This window comes from Bombina bombina, chromosome 8 (assembly GCF_027579735.1).
Source record: "Bombina bombina isolate aBomBom1 chromosome 8, aBomBom1.pri, whole genome shotgun sequence".
NCBI classification, from domain to species: Eukaryota; Metazoa; Chordata; class Amphibia; order Anura; family Bombinatoridae; genus Bombina; species Bombina bombina.
In genome coordinates, this window is record NC_069506.1 from 328,658,826 (window position 1) to 328,682,625 (window position 23,800).

The following is a 23,800-nucleotide window of genomic DNA, read 5'->3' on the forward strand; positions in this document are numbered from 1 at the left end:
TTAAAGAAGGTCTCAACAATAGGACCTCTGCTCTGAATAGGGTAAAAGTCAGACTTGTTTCTGAACTTGGGTAGTGTATTATTAGCAGTATCTGAAATGTTGCCTTCCTGTGCAAGCGATTGGAGGGACATGAGATCACATTGTTCAGAGAAATCCAAGTTCAGATTCAAATCGGATTCATGTAACTGTGCATCATTGGTTTGTAGGTCAGTGTCCTCAGAATCCATAGATCTACAGAAATGTTTCTGTAAAGTAATGTTTCTAATTAATCTGTTAAGATCAATTACTGTTTGGAAAAGGTTAAAGTTAAGGGTAGGAGAAAAAGACAATCCTAAACCAAGAACCTTATATTGTGTAGCTGTCAAAGTCGTGTCAGATAAATTAATTACTGAGTGGGTCTGTATTTTGTCTGGCCCCTGTTTTCCCTCAAAGGGTACCTGTCCTGTGACTGCTGTGTGGTGGACCCTCCCCCTTTGGGTTGATCCCTGACCTGCGGAAAAACCTGATCCAGTACGCTATTATTTTGTTGTGTTATATTTTGAGTGGTATTGGATGCAGGAACTACAGAGGGAACAGTGTATTTTGTTTTAGGTTTTGTACTAGGAACCAAAATGCTCTTAAGGCCTGGCATAGAATTGATCTCAGTGGATGCTGTCATAACAGTAAGATCATCACCACTAGAGTTAGCGGTGTCGTCTGATTCGCACTCGCTATCAGAAAAAGTTACTTTTTTAGAAGAAGACTGATTGTTAGACTTATTCAGATTTGTAACTATTAGGCTATGACTACGGCCCTTCTTGGCCGAAACGCGTAAGCCTGTTGCTTACCCCTCTTGCATCATCTGTTTCCCCCCCTGGGATCTATTGTTTCCTGTTTTTATGGATTCTTCAAATAAAAGTTAATTTTTATACATTTCATCCTTGGCAACTCTTTGAATTTCTGCCTGCTTACCCACCACTGTCTAAGGATTCCTCTACGGGGCTGCATTGGATTGCGGACCTACTCCTCCTCCCTCACTGATGACGTACCTCTGCTGCGTATGGTAGCGTAACAAGCCCTTGACCGTTTGATAGCGGTGTATGCAGGTGTGATCGTTTGGGCGTCCTCTGTTCTTTTGGATGTGAACCGGTTCAACAGAGTTGCAGGCGCTTACGGGGTAAGAGGTGACAGTTAAATCCTCCCCTGTTTGTTGTATATGTATGTGTGTATATATATATACATATGTATATGTATGTGTGTATATATATATATATATAAATATGTATATGTATGTGTGTATATATATAAATATGCATGTGTGTGTGTGTGTGTGTGTCTATATATATATATATATATATATATATATATATATATATATATATATATATATGTATATGTATGTGTATATATAAATATGTATATGTATGTGTGTATATATATATATAAATATGTATATGTATGTGTGTATATATATAAATATGTATATGTATGTGTATATATATATATATATATATATATATATATATATATATATATATATATATATATATATATATATATATATATAAATATGTATATGTATGTGTAACGGTACCAACCGGATACCAAGGGGTAACCCCAGGGAACAATGTCCTGCATAGGGAATCAGCAATTCACAACCCAGCCAGTTTTCAGGTTTAAACAGAATGACATTTATTAAAAGGCTATGCCTAGTATTTATGCAGGTTTGACCCCCCCAGATCGGGGGGGGGGTTGAAAGAATGCTGTACATTAGATGAAGGGAACACACCCTTGACATGATACAATAGATTTACCTTGCTTAAGCTGATAACAATTTAAACACAAGACACATTTGGCTTTTCTTATCACCTAAGCATTTGCTCTCTGAGGGTGATTAAACAATGGACTGTTTATCAATAACATTAATGACAGTGCACAATAGCTGAGGCTAAAGCTGAACACAGTTAACTCTTTCAGTGCTGACAGAAGGGTCTGTCACATCTACATAGCACAATATACAGCCTATAGACAACCTTTCTTACATTATAGTCCAGAAGTGGCTAGGTTTGCCACAATGCTCCCCCAGAACCAAGGCGGCATACACAGTCTGATCCCAACGGATCGGCTTGGGGATGTCCGGGGCAACAACTTTCGGCTCAAGTAAGCTACGGGGTGTTCTCCGCCATCTGCTCCAACTTGGCTCAGTACTGCCCCCACCCCAAACATGGAAGCGTCTCTTCCCGGAGGGACTGGGCTTGGGTAGTCACAGGGTTAACATCAGCAGGATCCATGGGAGCATAGGCAGAAACAAGGGGGGCCAAGTCATTTCCAAGGAGAACATCAGCAGGTAAGTCCTTCTTGACCCCCACATTCACAAGTCTAGCGCCCACTCCCCAATCCAAATGTACCCTGGCAACGGGTAGGCGGAACACAGTGCCCCCTGCTACCCTCACAGCCATAGTGTCTCCAGTGTGCTGTTTCTCAGACACCAAGTTCTTTTGAAGCAAGGTCATGGTAGCACCAGTATCCCATAGACCACTGACCTCCTTCCCATTCACTTTAACCCGCTGCTGGTTATTCCGGTGGGCAGCTTGCACAGGGTCTGCTTCATGTAGGCTGCCCCAGCATTCTGGCGCCTCTACGTAGCGGGCCGCAGGCTGAGGATTATGTGGGATTCCGCCGGCGGGTCTTCTCCAGGACTGTGCTTGATTTGCTGCGTTTAGGGGACACTCTGGTCTTTTGTGCCCTAGTCGCTTACATCCAAAGCACCGAATAGGTTGTGAGTAGCCCCGCGAATTGAACCGGCCTCTCTGAGGGTAGTTCGTGGCCGGAGGCCGTGTGGTATAGCGGTGCGCCGGGGGTTGGTAACTGGCAGCTGCTGGGGTGACTGGGGGTCTGTACTCCACTCTAGCAGTGGGCAATCGGTATACTGCTCCCCCTGCCCCTCGTACTGCCACGGATCCGCCAGTGGGTGCTGTATCCGGCACCAAATGGGGAGCTATCAGGGTTAAAGTAGCTCCCGAATCCCGAAGTCCCTGGACCGACATCACCTCATGCAGAATTCCCAGGGGTTCCTCGGCTTGGGTGCTCAACACCTCATGAGCGGCTGGCTCCGTTTGGTAATGGTGAGCAGCCACCCTTGGGGCCAGGTTCTGTCTGACCTGGTTCCAAGCTTGTCTGCTCCGATTTTGGGTGCACTCACGTGCCATATGTCCCCACTGCTTGCAGGTGTGGCATTGTATATTCGCTCGTCCGTTGTTAGGCTGTAGTCCATGGTGCCTCCTGGCATCAAAATGCTGGTCTGCTAATCTGGCTGCTTCGGTTAAGGTGAGGGGTTTTCGATCTCTCACCCATTCTTGGGCTTCTGGGGACAAGCCGTTAAAGAATTGCTCCAACAGCATCAGTTGTCGCAATTCTTCCATGGTGATAGCTTGGCTGGCCTGTATCCACCCTTGAGATGCTTGATCCAGCTTGTGGGCCCAATCTGCATGTGAATCTCTTTCTGGCTTGCGCAGGCCTCTAAACTTGCGCCGGTATGCCTCTGAGGTAATGGCATATCTTTCCAAGATCGCTCTCTTCACTTTAGCGTAATCCTTGCTGTCCTCCCTGGGTACAGCGCGATACGCTTCCGCTGCCCTACCGGCTAGCTTGCCTGCTAGCACCGGCACCCATACGGACTGCTCCAAATCATGTAACTCGCACAGTCTCTCAAAATCCTGTAAATACCCATCGATCTCATCCTTCTCCTCACAAAACATTTTAAATGCATGGTATGGGATTTTGGGTCTTACTGGGTTGCTGAGTGCGTCCAAAATGGATTCTGCTCGGGAGGATGCATTCCGCGGACTGTGTGCCATCAAACAATGGACTGTTTATCAATAACATTAATGACAGTGCACAATAGCTGAGGCTAAAGCTGAACACAGTTAACTCTTTCAGTGCTGACAGAAGGGTCTGTCACATCTACATAGCACAATATACAGCCTATAGACAACCTTTCTTACGTTATAGTCCAGAAGTGGCTAGGTTTGCCACAGTATGTGTGCATATATATATATAAATATGTATATGTATGTGTATATATACATATATAAATATGTATATGTACATGTGTATATATATATATAAATATGTATATGTATGTGTATATATATATATATATATATATATATATATATATATATATATATATATATATATATAAATATGTATATGTACGTGTGTATATATATATAAATACGTATATGTATGTGTGTATATATATATAAATATGTATATGTATGTGTGTATATATACAAATATGTATATGTATGTGTGTATATATGTAAATATGTATATGTATGTGTGTGTATATATACAAATATTTATATGTATGTGTGTATATATATAAATATGTATATGTATGTGTGCATATATACAAATATGTATATGTATGTGTGTATATATATAAATATGTTTATGTATGTGTGTATATATATATAAATATGTATATGTATGTGTGTATATATATATATATATATATATATATATATATATATATATATATATATATATATATAAAAATATGTATATGTATGTGTGTATATATATAAATATGTAGATGTATGTGTGTATATATATATATATATATATATATATATATATATATATAAATATGTATATGTATGTGTGTATATATATATATAAATATGTATATGTATGTGTATATATATATATAAATATGTATATGTATGTGTGTGTATATATATATATATATATATATATATATATATATATATATATATATATATATATATATATATATATATATATATATAAATATGTATATGTATGTGTATATATATATAAATATGTATATGTATGTGTGTATATATATATATATATAAATATGTATATGTATGTGTATATATAAATATGTATATGTATGTGTGTATATATATATAAATATGTATATGTATGTGTGTATATATATATAAATATGTATATGTATGTGTGTATATATATATAAATATGTATATGTATGTGTGTATATATATATAAATATGTATATGTATGTGTGTATATATACAAATATGTATATGTATGTGTGTATATATAGAAATTCAAAGAGTCGCCAAGGATGAAATGTATAAAAATTTACTTTTATTTGAAGAATCCATAAAAACAGGAAACAATATATCCCAGGGGGGGAAACAGATGATGCAAGAGGGGTAAGCAACAGGCTTACGTGTTTCGGCCAAGAAGGGCCGTAGTCATAGCCTAATAGTTACAAATCTGAACTCCCATTTTAAAAGGATTAAGATAATCTGATTGGCTAATAAGATACACCCCTCTCTTTGTTTAAAGAAACATACATTTTATAACAATATAGTAATCAAATGGCAACAATATTGGTAACATGGTTATAATTGAATTACTTGAACTTTTAAATATTTGATAGAATAGATACAATAGATAACCATTGTAAAAACCGATAAAAGGAGCTACAGGATAATGCATAATACCGTGAATAAATGAATATACAACTATATAAACACTGTATATATAAATGATATAAGGACATGCATGGATACAGTTGATATATTTACAAATGTATAGATATATAAAAACAGATGTGGAAATGAATATAAGAACATTATGGAGATTATTCCCAGTAGTTGATCAGATCGTAGTCTGAGTTAAGACCACTGGGGTATTGGGTATTGAGTTTAAAAACCCAAAACATCTCACGTTTATTAAGTAGCTTAAGTCTGTTTGTGCCAGATTTTTGTAAGGAAACTTTCTCAATTACACACCACTTGAACGTACTCAGATTGCTATTGTGTTTGGAAACAAAATGTTGTACAATACGTGATGTAGATTTACCTATGTGAATGGTAGAGAAATGTTCCCTTATTCTAGAGGACACGTCCCTAGTGGTGAGACCAATGTATTGCAGATGGCAAGCTTCACAGGTTATTAAATAGATTACAAATGTGCTGGTACAGTTATGACAACCATATATCTGGTAGGTCTCTCCAGTGACCATCGAATTGAATGTATTAGTAATCTGTGCATGGTCACATGGTTTGCACTTTCTGTGCCCACAACGAAACATACCATGATGTAGTAACCAGGAACTTGTATGCCTAGGGCTGACACTTGTAAGTTTAGTTGGTGATACAATGTTGCCAATAGTCTTACATTTACGATAAGAGCATCTGAGGCCCTGTTTAACAGTGTTTTGCAGTTTGTCATCAGCAGAGAGTAATGAAAAATGTTTTTAACAATTTTGCAGATCTCATCATACTGAGCGCTATATTCAGTTACAAAGGTGACACCCTTGTGACAATTTCTTTTGTTAGATGAATTTTCTCTCAACAGTAAATTCCTATCGAGTCTATCAACTTCATTTCTAGCCCTATTGATAACCTTAGGTGAATAGCCCCTGTCCAAAAGTCTAGTGCTAAGATCATTTGCTTCTTGTACATATTTATGATGCTTAGAACAATTTCGCCTCAATCTGACGAACTGGCCTTTCGCCACCGCATGGGAAACATGTGGAGGATGACAGCTAGAGGCCTCAAGGAGAGTATTACCTGAAATTGGCTTGCGGTAAACCCTTGAGTGTATAGATCCATTCGGATCAGCAGTCAATTTAATATCCAAAAAATGGATCTCTTTCTCATTAAACTCAAAGGTGAATCGCAGACCAATCTGGTTAATGTTAAGAAAAGCCACAAATGCCTGGGCCTGTTCAAAGGGGCCATCCCAGACGATCAAAAGATCATCTATATAGCGTTGGTAAATCAGTATGTGAGACCTATATGGATTATTATCTCCAAAGATGTGGGACCGCTCCCACCAACCCAAAAACAGGTTGGCATAGGAGGGGGCAAATTTAGCCCCCATAGCGGTCCCACATCTCTGGAGATAAAACACATCTTCAAAAAAAAAGAAATTATGAGTAAGTAAAAATATAGTAACCCTAATGACATACTTCTGAAATGAATCACTGTACTCTGTGTGGTATTTCAAGAAAAATTCAATGGCTTTAAGACCAGCCTCGTGGGGAATGGACGTATACAGTGCCACAACATCCACGGTAAGCCAATTAGATGTCTGTGTCCAGGTAATCTTATTAAGTATATTCAAGACATGCTTGGTATCTCTGGTATAACTAGGCAAAGAGACAACCAGAGGTTGTAAAATACAATCCAACCAGCATGAAAGATTTTCCAAGATGGAATTGATACCACTAACTATGGGACGACCAACCACATTAGTAAGACCTTTATGCACCTTTGGCAGATGATGGAACAGAGGGACACGAGGTGACTCAATGATAAGAAATTTAGCAGTATCAGAGTCAAGAAATCCCAATTCTATTCCATCATCTACCAATGAACGAAGTTCACCTTGAAAACGAAAGGTGGGATCACAAGGGAGGACGGTGTAGTCATTACTGTTCAAAAGCTGACGATGGGCCTCCTTGACATAATCGGCCCAATTCATGACTACAACCGATCCTCCCTTGTCAGCAGCCTTTATGACCAGCTCAGTATTTGAGCGCAATTCATTAAGAGCAAGTCGTTCTCTTTGGGTTAGGTTAAAATGAATGTTATCTTGGGTATATTTAAGCTTTTTTAAATCACTTTCAACCCTTTTAAAGAAGGTCTCAACAATAGGACCTCTGCTCTGAATAGGGTAAAAGTCAGACTTGTTCTGATCTTGGGTAGTGTATTATTAGCAGTATCTGAAATGTTGCCTTCCTGTGCAAGCGATTGGAGGGACATGAGATCACATTGTTCAGAGAAATCCAAGTTCAGATTCAAATCGGATTCATGTAACTGTGCATCATTGGTGTGTAGGTCAGTGTCCTCAGAATCCATAGATCTACAGAAATGTTTCTGTAAAGTAATGTTTCTAATTAATCTGTTAAGATCAATTACTGTTTGGAAAAGGTTAAAGTTAAGGGTAGGAGAAAAAGACAATCCTAAACCAAGAACCTTATATTGTGTAGCTGTCAAAGTCGTGTCAGATAAATTAATTACTGAGTGGGTCTGTATTTTGTCTGGCCCCTGTTTTCCCTCAAAGGGTACCTGTCCTGTGACTGCTGTGTGGTGGACCCTCCCCCTTTGGGTTGATCCCTGACCTGCGGAAAAACCTGATCCAGTACGCTATTATTTTGTTGTGTTATATTTTGAGTGGTATTGGATGCAGGAACTACAGAGGGAACAGTGTATTTTGTTTTAGGTTTTGTACTAGGTACCAAAATGCTCTTAAGGCCTGGCATAGAATTGATCTCAGTGGATGCTGTCATAACAGTAAGATCATCACCACTAGAGTTAGCGGTGTCGTCTGATTCGCACTCGCTATCAGAAAAAGTTACTTTTTTAGAAGAAGACTGATTGTTAGACTTATTCAGATTTGTAACTATTAGGCTATGACTACGGCCCTTCTTGGCCGAAACGCGTAAGCCTGTTGCTTACCCCTCTTGCATCATCTGTTTCCCCCCCTGGGATCTATTGTTTCCTGTTTTTATGGATTCTTCAAATAAAAGTTAATTTTTATACATTTCATCCTTGGCAACTCTTTGAATTTCTGCCTGCTTACCCACCACTGTCTAAGGATTCCTCTACGGGGCTGCATTGGATTGCGGACCTACTCCTCCTCCCTCACTGATGACGTACCTCTGCTGCGTATGGTAGCGTAACAAGCCCTTGACCGTTTGATAGCGGTGTATGCAGGTGTGATCGTTTGGGCGTCCTCTGTTCTTTTGGATGTGAACCGGTTCAACAGAGTTGCAGGCGCTTACGGGGTAAGAGGTGACAGTTAAATCCTCCCCTGTTTGTTGTATATGTATGTGTGTATATATATATACATATGTATATGTATGTGTGTATATATATATATATATAAATATGTATATGTATGTGTGTATATATATAAATATGCATGTGTGTGTGTGTGTGTGTGTGTCTATATATATATATATATATATATATATATGTATATGTATGTGTATATATAAATATGTATATGTATGTGTGTATATATATATATAAATATGTATATGTATGTGTGTATATATATAAATATGTATATGTATGTGTATATATATATATATATATATATATATATATATATATATATATATATATAAATATGTATATGTATGTGTAACGGTACCAACCGGATACCAAGGGGTAACCCCAGGGAACAATGTCCTGCATAGGGAATCAGCAATTCACAACCCAGCCAGTTTTCAGGTTTAAACAGAATGACATTTATTAAAAGGCTATGCCTAGTATTTATGCAGGTTTGACCCCCCCAGATCGGGGGGGGGGGTTGAAAGAATGCTGTACATTAGATGAAGGGAACACACCCTTGACATGATACAATAGATTTACCTTGCTTAAGCTGATAACAATTTAAACACAAGACACATTTGGCTTTTCTTATCACCTAAGCATTTGCTCTCTGAGGGTGATTAAACAATGGACTGTTTATCAATAACATTAATGACAGTGCACAATAGCTGAGGCTAAAGCTGAACACAGTTAACTCTTTCAGTGCTGACAGAAGGGTCTGTCACATCTACATAGCACAATATACAGCCTATAGACAACCTTTCTTACGTTATAGTCCAGAAGTGGCTAGGTTTGCCACAATGCTCCCCCAGAACCAAGGCGGCATACACAGTCTGATCCCAACGGATCGGCTTGGGGATGTCCGGGGCAACAACTTTCGGCTCAAGTAAGCTACGGGGTGTTCTCCGCCATCTGCTCCAACTTGGCTCAGTACTGCCCCCACCCCAAACATGGAAGCGTCTCTTCCCGGAGGGACTGGGCTTGGGTAGTCACAGGGTTAACATCAGCAGGATCCATGGGAGCATAGGCAGAAACAAGGGGGGCCAAGTCATTTCCAAGGAGAACATCAGCAGGTAAGTCCTTCTTGACCCCCACATTCACAAGTCTAGCGCCCACTCCCCAATCCAAATGTACCCTGGCAACGGGTAGGCGGAACACAGTGCCCCCTGCTACCCTCACAGCCATAGTGTCTCCAGTGTGCTGTTTCTCAGACACCAAGTTCTTTTGAAGCAAGGTCATGGTAGCACCAGTATCCCATAGACCACTGACCTCCTTCCCATTCACTTTAACCCGCTGCCGGTTATTCCGGTGGGCAGCTTGCACAGGGTCTGCTTCATGTAGGCTGCCCCAGCATTCTGGCGCCTCTACGTAGCGGGCCGCAGGCTGAGGATTATGTGGGATTCCGCCGGCGGGTCTTCTCCAGGACTGTGCTTGATTTGCTGCGTTTAGGGGACACTCTGGTCTTTTGTGCCCTAGTCGCTTACATCCAAAGCACCGAATAGGTTGTGAGTAGCCCCGCGAATTGAACCGGCCTCTCTGAGGGTAGTTCGTGGCCGGAGGCCGTGTGGTATAGCGGTGCGCCGGGGGTTGGTAACTGGCAGCTGCTGGGGTGACTGGGGGTCTGTACTCCACTCTAGCAGTGGGCAATCGGTATACTGCTCCCCCTGCCCCTCGTACTGCCACGGATCCGCCAGTGGGTGCTGTATCCGGCACCAAATGGGGAGCTATCAGGGTTAAAGTAGCTCCCGAATCCCGAAGTCCCTGGACCGACATCACCTCATGCAGAATTCCCAGGGGTTCCTCGGCTTGGGTGCTCAACACCTCATGAGCGGCTGGCTCCGTTTGGTAATGGTGAGCAGCCACCCTTGGGGCCAGGTTCTGTCTGACCTGGTTCCAAGCTTGTCTGCTCCGATTTTGGGTGCACTCACGTGCCATATGTCCCCACTGCTTGCAGGTGTGGCATTGTATATTCGCTCGTCCGTTGTTAGGCTGTAGTCCATGGTGCCTCCTGGCATCAAAATGCTGGTCTGCTAATCTGGCTGCTTCGGTTAAGGTGAGGGGTTTTCGATCTCTCACCCATTCTTGGGCTTCTGGGGACAAGCCGTTAAAGAATTGCTCCAACAGCATCAGTTGTCGCAATTCTTCCATGGTGATAGCTTGGCTGGCCTGTATCCACCCTTGAGATGCTTGATCCAGCTTGTGGGCCCAATCTGCATGTGAATCTCTTTCTGGCTTGCGCAGGCCTCTAAACTTGCGCCGGTATGCCTCTGAGGTAATGGCATATCTTTCCAAGATCGCTCTCTTCACTTTAGCGTAATCCTTGCTGTCCTCCCTGGGTACAGCGCGATACGCTTCCGCTGCCCTACCGGCTAGCTTGCCTGCTAGCACCGGCACCCATACGGACTGCTCCAAATCATGTAACTCGCACAGTCTCTCAAAATCCTGTAAATACCCATCGATCTCATCCTTCTCCTCACAAAACATTTTAAATGCATGGTATGGGATTTTGGGTCTTACTGGGTTGCTGAGTGCGTCCAAAATGGATTCTGCTCGGGAGGATGCATTCCGCGGACTGTGTGCCATCAAACAATGGACTGTTTATCAATAACATTAATGACAGTGCACAATAGCTGAGGCTAAAGCTGAACACAGTTAACTCTTTCAGTGCTGACAGAAGGGTCTGTCACATCTACATAGCACAATATACAGCCTATAGACAACCTTTCTTACGTTATAGTCCAGAAGTGGCTAGGTTTGCCACAGTATGTGTGCATATATATATATATAAATATGTATATGTATGTGTATATATACATATATAAATATGTATATGTACATGTGTATATATATATATAAATATGTATATGTATGTGTATATATATATATATATATATATATATATATATATATATATATATATATAAATATGTATATGTACGTGTGTATATATATATATAAATATGTATATGTATGTGTGTATATATATATAAATATGTATATGTATGTGTGTATATATACAAATATGTATATGTATGTGTGTATATATGTAAATATGTATATGTATGTGTGTGTATATATACAAATATTTATATGTATGTGTGTATATATATAAATATGTATATGTATGTGTGCATATATACAAATATGTATATGTATGTGTGTATATATATAAATATGTTTATGTATGTGTGTATATATATATATATATGTATATGTATGTGTGTATATATATATATATATATATATATATATATATATATATATATATATATATATATGTATATGTATGTGTGTATATATATAAATATGTAGATGTATGTGTGTATATATATATATATATATATATATATATATATATATATATATATATATAAATATGTATGTATGTGTGTATATATATATATAAATATGTATATGTATGTGTATATATATATATAAATATGTATATGTATGTGTGTGTATATATATATATATATATATATATATATATATATATATATATATATATATATATATATATATAAATATGTATATGTATGTGTATATATATATAAATATGTATATGTATGTGTGTATATATATATATATATAAATATGTATATGTATGTGTATATATAAATATGTATATGTATGTGTGTATATATATATATAAATATGTATATGTATGTGTGTATATATATATATAAATATGTATATGTATGTGTGTATATATATATAAATATGTATATGTATGTGTGTATATATATATAAATATGTATATGTATGTGTGTATATATACAAATATGTATATGTATGTGTGTATATATGTAAATATGTTTATGTATGTGTGTGTATATATACAAATATGTATATGTATTTGTGTATATATATAAATATGTATATGTATGTGTGCATATATACAAATATGTATATGTATGTGTGTATATATATAAATATGTTTATGTATGTGTGTATATATATATAAATATGTATATGTATGTGTGTATATATATATATATATATATATATATATATATATATATATAAATATGTATATGTATGTGTGTATATATATAAATATGTAGATGTATGTGTGTATATATATATATATATAAATATGTATATGTATGTGTGTATATATATATAAATATGTATATGTATGTGTATATATATATAAATATGTATATGTATGTGTGTGTATATATATATATAAATATGTATATGTATGTGTATATATATATAAATATGTATATGTATGTGTGTATATATATAAATATGTATATATATATATATATATATATATATATATATATATATATATATATATATATATATATATATATAAATATGTATATGTATGTTTATATATATATATATAAATATGTATATGTATGTGTGTATATATATATAAATATGTTTATGTATGTGTGTATATATATATAAATATGTATATGTATGTGTATATATATATATAAATATGTATATGTATGTGTATATATATATATATGTATATATATATATATATATATATATATATATATATATAAATATGTATGTGTGTATATATATATATATATATATATATATATAAATATGTATATGTATGTGTGTATATATATAAATATGTATATGTATGTTCGTATATATATAAATATGTATATGTATGTGTGTATATATATAAATATGTATATGTATGTGTGTATATATATAAATATGTTTACGAGTACAGATGTATTTATATGTATTTACAGACATCTATACACAAAGCATATTTATGCAATATTCATATTTAACAAAGTGTTTAACTGTGTTTGTACTGTAACTATTTCACATTCCAATGTTCTTCACATAGTGGAATGTGTTATATGTATTTATCAATAGATATTCCTATGCATATCTGCATATATTGTTACATTTATTTAATTATAAATATATGTATAGATATATATTTTTCCAAAAAATTAAATAGCATGCACTCACTGGATTTGTGAAAATATTGCTTTATTGGCACAACAAAAAATCAGTGACATTTCGGGGGATCTCACCCCTTCATCAGACACTTAGGGGCCGAATTAACAAGCTCCGAAAGGAGCTTGATGCCCCTGTTTCCGCGCGAACCTTCAGGCTCGCTGGAAACAGTAGTTATGAAGCAGCAGCTTTTATTGATGTGCAGCGGACATGATACTCTACATAGTACTATGTAAATCAGCCCCAATGTCTAGGAATGTGAAATATATATGAATAAATAGATTATATTCTTCTATGTGAAGAACAATGGAATGGGAAATATTTATATTTCATGTTGTGTTATCGCACTTGAGTAAATGCGATCGGGTTTGGGCTCGAGAAACAGTGTTGTTGTTTCCCCCCCCCCCCTTTTAGCGCTTCATTGAGGTCTATGGGGCCGATTTATGAAAGTGTGTGCGGACATGATCCGCTGTAGCGGATCATTTCCACCTCACATTGATAAACGCTGTCGGCATTTATCATTGCACAAGCATTTCTAGCTTAATCCTCAGGTGACATTCTGCCGTTAAATATCTGCAGGCTTGCCAGGATCCAAAGGGTTGTCCCTTTCAACATCCTGCACTCCTCCACAAGTTCATCAGAGGGGGAGGAGTATCGTGGCCGCCATCTTGGAAGGCGGTACATTACAAGTCAGAAGGCCCCACGTGACCGGAGCAGCCCAGGTAACTTGGGGAGGCTACCGGTCACGGAGGGGGCATCAAGGGGGAGCGCTGTGCGAGGGCAGGAGCACTTACTTGGCACAAGTGTTGTGAGGCAGGTGGGTGCTAGTCTGGATGTTGTGACGGTAGCATGTGGCGCAGCTGGGGGCTGAGTGATAGGCCATGTACTAGTGCGCATGCACGCAATGGAGGAAGTAGGTGGAGCACGAAGGCTCACAGGAGCAGAAGAAGGTGCGAGTGACATTAGGGGGCCTCCTGCAAGGCTGGAGTACCGGTATGTAGGCATAATGGGTGATGAAACACACAGGGGGTTGGAACATGCGGGGATAACGCATGGTTGTGTGCAAAGGGATAAGTTTGTGTCTGGGACCGCATGAGACAAGGGGAGCTGGCATATGAAAGGAGTGGAAGGCAGTATGATGGTGTTCAGATGCAGAGAGGTGTGAGTGAAGACACTATTAGGAGAGCAGTAGAGGCTGCGCTGCGTGAGGTTAACAGAGCCAATGCTCATCCTGGGTTTAGTGACAATGCCCGGGAGGGCGCGGTTCAGGAAGAGGTTATAAGAAGTGCTGTGGCTGTCGCATTGGGTATGAATGCTGGAGGGGGACAGGGGGGTATGAGGGTGGGTACCTCTGTTGATGCACCTTCTGCAGACCGGAGTACTCCCCAAGTTGTTTTGTCCCAACAGGTTCGTGGAAACACAGCGGCATCAATGGCAACTGGTTCATCAAGTGCCCTAGTGGTGGCGGAGCCCAGCAGAGATCATATGGGACCAGCGCCGCAAGTGCCAGCAGGGCCAGAGACGCAAGGAACCGGTGAGTGCCATGCACCTGACACTATGCACACTGACACGGGGTCATCCATGAGTGAGTCAGGTTCAGAGAGCGGGGAGAACCTTGGGTTAGTGGGTAAAGGACAGCGTAGAATGTTCAGGTGGATAAAGAAGATGGCAGCAGCTCAGGCGAAGGATAGGGCTGGCAGTAAAGGACAGGCAATTGAGGTTCCGGGGGCACTGGGGCCGGGGGTAATATGGCCCTGACGGGCCTGGTGCCCCATAAAGTGGCGGCGTAGGGGGACACTTACCCCTACCTAGTCCACTCCCTTTACGGCCATCTGAAAATGAAGGTCGTGAAGAAGATTCAGGAAGGTAAATACGTGAACGTGTTCGACCTCTCCCTGGATGCCTTTAGGGCTAAAGAAAGGGCACTGGATGGTTCAGGACAGAGACCTACGAGGAATGGCTGAAATGCTTCCGGGTCTTCGCCGCGTGCTACGTGGACAGGTGGCCCTTGCAGGACCATAACCTGTTTAAGTATCAGGATGCCATTGAGGATATCCAAACGAGATTTTATGAAGGCGCATGGTGTGAATACGACATGGCCTCTAGACGGAAAATGGTGGGTAACCCCTTGCTACATTTTGGCATGCAAGATATGCATTTGTGGTCCAAATTGGGGTTGGAGGGAGGTGACCCCGTGATGGTGCGCCAAGGCCAGCCACGCCAGGGTACGCGGCTGGGTAGGTGAGGTAGGGAATGCTGGAAATTCCAAGAGAAGCAGTGTGACAGGGGGAGCAGCTGCTCCTTTCGTCACATCTGCAAATTCTGTGCGAGGCCCCACCCAGGAGCCGAGTGCGGGAGAAGAAAGGAGCAGGCCAGATCAAATCAACTCCCAAGCCAGGAGTTGTGGTCAAGGGCACCAACCCCGCTTAAGTTGCCGGCCATGTTAATATGGCTGGCGAACTACCCTGACCGAGAGGCAGCGGAACTGCTATGGTCGGGGTTGGAAGGGGGTTTTCGTATCCCTGTGACAGGGAGGGTTATGGGTTCACCGGTGCATAGGAACTTAAAAACGGCCAAAGAATTCCCGCACGTGGTGAGGGAGAAGTTGGCTAAGGAGGTGGCACTGGGCAGGGTGTCCGGTCCATTCGCGGTTTGCCCATTGGAAGATCTGGTGATCTCGCCATTGGGTGTCGTGCCCAAGAAGGAGGAAGGGAAGTTCAGGTTGATACATCACCTGTCCTTTCCCAAAGGGGGGTCGGTTAACGACGCTATTGACCTAGAGCTGAGTTCGGTCCATTATCAGTCGTTTGATAAGGCACTGGAAATAGTCAGGGCATGTGGGCCTGGCACGCTGTTGGCAAAGCTGGACATAGAGTCAGCTTTCCGGCTACTGCCATTACACCCCTCAGCCTTCAGGCTAATGGGCATGAAGTTCGAGGGGTTATACTATGTGGACAGGTGCTTACCAATGGGTTGCTCACTGCCCTGTTCGCTGGTCGAATGCTTTAGCTCATTCCTCCATTGGGTGGTGCATAAGGCTTCCGGGGGTGGTGCAGTGGCCCACTCCTGGATGATTTTCTGTTGGTAGGAAGAGCTGGTTGCGCGGATTGTGAACAGCTCATGGGTGTTATGAAGGATATGATGGCACATTTCGGGGTTCCGCTTGCAGCCGATAAAACGCAGGGTCCTTTCATGTGCCTTACTTTTCTGGGGATAGAAATAGACACGGTGCAGGCAATATGCAGGTTACCTAAGGAAAAGGTAACACGCATGTTGTCTTTGGTGCGGGCAGTCAGGAGACTGGACCGAGTGCCCATCAGGGAGGTGCAGTCATTACTGGGCCTTCTGAATTTCCCGGGGAGGGTCATTCCTATGGGAAGGGTCTTTAACCGTCGATTGGAGGGTCAACTGAAAGGACCGACGGGTCAGGTGAAATGGGCTCGCGTCATGGCCGAGGTGAAAGAGGACCTGGCGGTCTGGGACAGCTTCCTAGAGAATTTTAATGGGGTGTGCCTATGGAGGCGCCCTCCTGTATTGAACCAGGTGCTGCACCTGTTCACGGATGCAGCAGGTGGCTCTGGGTACAGGGCTTACCTTAATGGGGAATGGAGCGCAGCTCCATGGCCATGGGAATGGGTCGAGGCAGGTTGTACAAAAAATTTGACACTGCTGGAGCTATTTCCAATAGTGGTGGCCATCTAATTTGGGGAGATAGGTTGGCTAACAGGTCGGTGGTATTCTGGACGGATAACCTGAGTGTGGTGTACGCCATTAACAGGCTGTCCGCGCCATCACCAGCTGTGGTTTGTTACTTGAGGCACCTGGTGTTGCGCTGCTTGCAGAGCAACATCTGTTTCACTGCCAAGCACATCCCGGGAGTGCAGAACGTTATTGCTGATGCACTCTCTCGATTTCATTGGGGGCAGTTTAGGGAAGCAGCACCCAAGGCGGTGAAAGAGGGTCTAACGTGCCCATCTTCTTTTTGGCAGTTGTTGAAGATTGGGCGAGCATCCTTCCTTTAGTCAAGGCATCTTTGGCACCGAGGACTTGGTGGGCATACGTGAGCCACTGGAGCAGATGGGAAGCTTTCTGTCAGCAGAGGGGTGTGCAGGTATGGGGGGCTTTGAGGGTGCCGGTGCTAGAATGGTTGGCACAGCTAAGACGTGAAGGGGTCAGTAGGGCTGGCGCTGGGGGGAGGCTATCTGTGATAGCCTTCTTCAACAAAGCGTTGAGTTATGCAGACCACTCTGGCGCTTTCCTGGTCAGGAAGGTGCTGAAGGGGTGGGGTAGGCTTGCCTCCCCGGCCAAAGGACCGGAGGGAGCCTATCACACAGGGAGGCTGCAGCTGCTAGCATTAGGGTTGGGCTCTGTGTGCAAATCTGAATATGAGCAGTTGCTCTTTCGGGCGGCCTTCACAATGGCATTCGCTGGAGCGCTTTGGGTGGGCGAGCTAGTGGCATCGTCCAAGGTGAAAGGGACCGGGGGAGTCCTGGCAGAGCACGTCCGGTTGGCAGACGGCGGGCTCCTCTTGTTTGTACCTAGGTCGAAAAAACGGACCAGGTAGGTACGGGGGCATGGTTACCCCTTGCACAGCAGGAATGTGAGGAATGTTGTCCAGTGCGTTGCCCGGAAAATACATTAAGGTGAGGCCGGTAGGCGGGGAGCAGTTCCTCGTGCACATGGACGGGACGGCCTTGTCGGCCTTTCAGTTCCACAGGGTGCTCACCAAGACGGCCGGGAAGGCAGGGTTGGATCCCAGTAGGATTGCCCCGCATTCCTTTAGGATTGGCGCTGTGACCAGCGCGGCAGAGAAGTGCCTTCCCGCAGCGGAAATTAAGCGCTTGGGAAGATGGAAATCAACCCAGTATAGGACATACATTAGGCCCACAAAAGGGGAATGTTAAGCAGATTTCTGAGGCACGGGGATGTTTACTGGGGGTTGATGCGGTGGACTGGTAATGTGGGTTTGTTAGGTTATTGTGGTGTACTCTGTTTTGCCAGGTGTTGTAGGTGAGAAATCCCCTCCAGTTCACGTGTGGATTGAAGGGCATTCGTACATCCACTGGGCACACATCAGGGCGCTGCGGTCGCTGGAAGGACAGCAGCTTGGATTCCCAACGTCCAGGGCAAACTTCCGGTGGTTAGGGCACAGGGGACTGTTATGGGCTGATTTGCTGGCATTATTGCAGGATGCACACAGAAGGTGGGGGCAGCCTAATAGTGCTGCACCTTGGGGGGAACGATTTGGGGGCAATGCCCACATTGGACCTGATTAAGAGAATGGCGGCAGACGTGAAATGGGTTCACACGTGGCTGAAGGATGTGACTTTAGGTTGGTCAAATGTGGTTGCACGACTACAATGGCGACACATCGTGACCCAGAAAGCTGCATATAATGTGCGAAAAAAGGTCAACAGGGAGATGGGAAGGACGGTCACGGCCCTGGGGGACTTTGTGATCCGGTACGAAAATATCACGGCCAACAAAAAGGACACATATAAACACATATATACACATATAAATACATATATACACATATAAATACATATGTACACATATAAATACATATATACACATATAAACACATATATACACATATAAATACATAGATACACATATAAACACATATATACACATATACATACATATGTACACATATAAATACATATATACACATATACATACATATGAACACATATAAATACATATATACACATATAAACACATATATACACATATAAATACATATGAACACATATAAACACATATAAATACATATATACACATATAAATACAGAAATACAAATGTACAATGCCCTACACTAATATTGGCACCATTGGTAAATATGAGCAAAGAAGGCATGGAAAATGTGTTTATTGTTTAACCTTGTTATATTTTGTTCAAATAATACACAAAAATCCTCTGCTCTCATGGATGTAAAGCAATTGCAAACACAAAGCAGGTTTATTTAAAAAAAAATCTTTGTTAAATATATGTGGGGCACAATTATTGGCACACAAAAACAGAAAGGAGGAGTTCCGTCAACCTTGTATATAGTAATCGCTGTACCCATTAACAAACAGCAATGTAAACCTCTGAGTGTTCATACGTCTAATTCCTTAGTCCCAAAATGCTTAAGGGTGAAACAACAAAGCAGTCTGTTAAACTTCTCACTCACGGTCCTGCTGAAAATGGCATATCCCAGATGCTGGTTACTTGCCACTCACAGCGGGTGATCTTGATGCAGCATCCACATTCCTCTTTTTAGCACATGACCATCTTCTTCCACTATGATGCCTCCCACTGTTAACTTACTGAGAGCACTGTGGAGAACTTTGGTGACCGGATACAACAGTAAACAAACAATTAATACAATACTTTGTGCTACCTCCCTTTGCCAAGATAACATCTCTGAGTATTCCCCTATAATGCCTGATGAGGTTGGAGAATACATGGCAAGGGATCTGAGAACATTCCTCCATACAGAATCTCTCCAGATTCTTCAAATTTCAAGGTAGCTGCTGGTAGAATCTTCTCTTCAGTTCACCCCACAGATTTTCTATGGGGTTCAAGTCAGGAGACTGGGATGGCAATGGCAGGACCTTGATTTTGTGGTCAGTAAACCATTTTGTGTTGATTTTGATGTATGTTTTGGATCATTGTCCTGCTGGAAGATCCAACCACACCAAATTTTAAGCTTTCTGGCAGAGGCAGTCAGGTGTTCATTTAAAATCTGTTGATATTTGATAGAATCCATGATGCTATGTATCCTAACAAAATGTCCAACTCATCTGGCAGAAAAACAGCCCCTAAACATTAAAGAGCCACCACCATATTTAACTGTGCGTAAGAGGTACTTTTCCATATGGCTACCTCTCTGTGTGCCCCAAACCCACCTCTGATCTTGATTGCCAAAAAACTCTATGTTGGTTTCATCTGATTATAGAACTCACAGTTAAACAATTTCCTGTTCCTGTAAACATCAATGGGAATATACTTCAAATATATTTTTATTTTTCTCATATGAATTCATAGTAGTGCCAATAATTGTGCCACACATATATTTAACAAAGATGTATTTTATTTTTTGGATAAACCTGTGTTGTGTTTTTAAGCAATATTTTTTCAAATAATTTTTATTAGATGGTGTTATTATGCGTGTAACGTGTATTTTTGATTTGTATTGTGACACTTTTTTTTTTGCGAGTTAACCAGAGCTCTGAGGTCACACTAACCCGTTAACTTTAATTGCGCTCAAGCGAACGTGTTTACTTTCAACTGGTTTTAAGAGCAAAAACCCAGATGCTTGTGAACAGCTGTGATAAACCCTGTTTTCGCTCGCACGCAACTGATAGCATGCCGCTTGTAATCTAGCCCTTAATGTGAGATAGCACAGTGGTAATGGCATGTTCACTGACTGACTGTTCTCAGTTCCCAATAGTGCTGACTGTTTTCAGTACTTAATGGTACTTACTGTTTCAGTCCCTGATATGACTGACTGCTTTAAAGGGATAGTAAAGTCCAAATTAAAGTTTCATGATTCAGGTAGGGCATATAATTTTAAACAACTTTCTAATTTACTTTTATCAGCAAATGTGCTTTGTTCTTTGTTATTCTTAGTTGAAAGCTAAACCTAGGTAGTCTCATATGCTAATTTCTAAGACCTTGAAGGCCGCCTCTGCATTTAACAGTTTTTCACAGCTAGAGGGCGTTAGTTCATGTGTTTCATGTGACTTATTTAAGAGTCAGCGCTAATTGCCTCAAATGCAAGTCTGTCAAAAGATCTGATATAAGGAGGCAGTCAGCATAAGCTTAGATACAAGGTAATTACAGAGGTAAAAAGTATATTTGTATAACAGTGTTGGTTATGCAAAATGGGGAATGGTAAAGAAAGGGATTATCTTTCTTTTTAAACAATAACATTTTTGGTGTTTACTATCCCTTTAAGTTCCGGATGGACTGACTGCTTTCGGTTGCTGATAGTACTGAATGCTTTCGATTCTCCATGGTGCTGCTGACTGCTTTCTGTTCCTGGTAGACTGTTTTTGGTTCCTGATGAAACTAAAACACAACCTAGAATATAAAAGGGTTAAATAACATAGCAGTTTAAAAGAGGAAATATGAAATCACTCACCCATGTAATTCAGTTATTGCATTTCCTAATGATTGATTTATAAATTAATATCTCTTTAATAGTTTTCAAATTTGTGCAAAAAGAACAATCTAAAGGGTACACAAATTTCACCCCTTGTATCATGCACATGAATAAAGCTAATTATATTTGTAAAGCTTGTAGAGACACAGGTAAAATTGTTGTGAAACACAAGAGCTGGCACTAATTTTAATTATACATTTAAATGACTTTAATTATACAAGAAAATAATGAGATATTGCTGTGTTTATATTTGAATTACATTAAAAATACACTGACACAAGATAACGAAAGTCTGTATAAATATATAAATAATATGTTTATTAAACAATCAATCTACCTTGTATGGTTTTCCAATGAGTTTTAGGCAAATTCCTACATGAAGATATAAATAAATAGAAATAGTGCCACATTTGGCATGTTTAAAGGTGTGCCACGTCAAAAGTAGTCAAAAGGGTAAATTTATCATGGTGTTGACAGACATGATCCACTATAGCGAATCATGTCCACCGCACATCGATAAATGCCGACAGCAAACGCTGTCGGCATTAATCATTGCACCAGAATTTTTTTTAGTAAACTGTCCCTTTAATGAACAGGGTTGAGAAATTGGACATGAAGATATAGGGTATGTAGGGAGGCGTATACAGAGTAAAAGAAATACATGGATGCTGTTGGGATGCTTTTTTTAAGAGAAGGGATGAGTCATTAAAAAAACTTGATAAGATGGGAGAATGATGGATGATAAGGGAAGGAAATAGAGGAATTTCCCAGGGAGAGGTAGATGGATGAAGAAGCAAGGTATAGAGGGATGCTTCATAAGAAGCAGGGATGACACAAAATAATGTGAAGATTAAGGGGATTAGATGAAATGGGATAAAAGTGTAAGGATGAGTTTGGAAAGAGGAACAAAAGGACAGATAAATTGGATTAGGAGAGATGGTATAGAAACATATAAATGAGAGATGATAGATGGGTAAGGAGGAGAACAAATAGAGGTATGAAGAGGCCTTGTTATGAGGAGGGATGGACTGTAGGATTCATAATTTGGAAAAGTTGGTGAAAAAGATAAGGAAAATTTGGTATTAAAAGATAGAAAGATCAGTAAAAAGATAGAGGGATTAAGTTGGGATAGAGGGATGGAAAAAAGATAATAAAGGGAGCAGTGTGTGAGGGCTTAGAAGGAGAGAGGATAGAAAGTTGAAAAAGGAGAAGTGATTAATAGCTGATGAGAAGAGGGGGTAAAGGGATTAGGATTGGAGGAGGGCTGATGAATGGAGTATAGAAAGACAAGGATGGGGAGGAGATAGGTGTGTAGGAGGGGAGTGGATTGAGAGCTGATAAGGGTAGGGATAGAAGGATGTGTATGGCAGGGGATTGAGGGATGGGAAGGGAATTGAAGGAATGGAAAGGACAAAGGCATTAAAAGGTGAGCTAGAGAAATGAGCAGGGTGTGTGATAGTGGGATAGTGTGCAGAGGATATAGCAGACTGAGGTATGGAGGGGATAGAAGGATGAGACATCAAGGGGAAAGAAGGATGAGAGAGAGGATAGAAGTATGATGTAGGGAGGGGATAGAATGATGAGACATCGAGAGGATAGAAGGATGAGATAGGGAGGGGATAGAAGAATGAGAGAGAGGATAGAAGTATAAAGTAGAGAGGGGATAGAATGATGAGACATCAAGGGGATAGAAGGATGAGGTAGGGAGAGGATAGAAGGATGAGAGAGAGGATAGAAGTATGAGGTAGGGAGGGGAGAGAATGATGAGACATAGAGGGGATAGAAGGATGAAGTAGGGAGGGGATAGAAGGATGAGAGAGAGGATAGACATATGAGGTAGGGATGGGATAGAAGCATGAGGAAGGG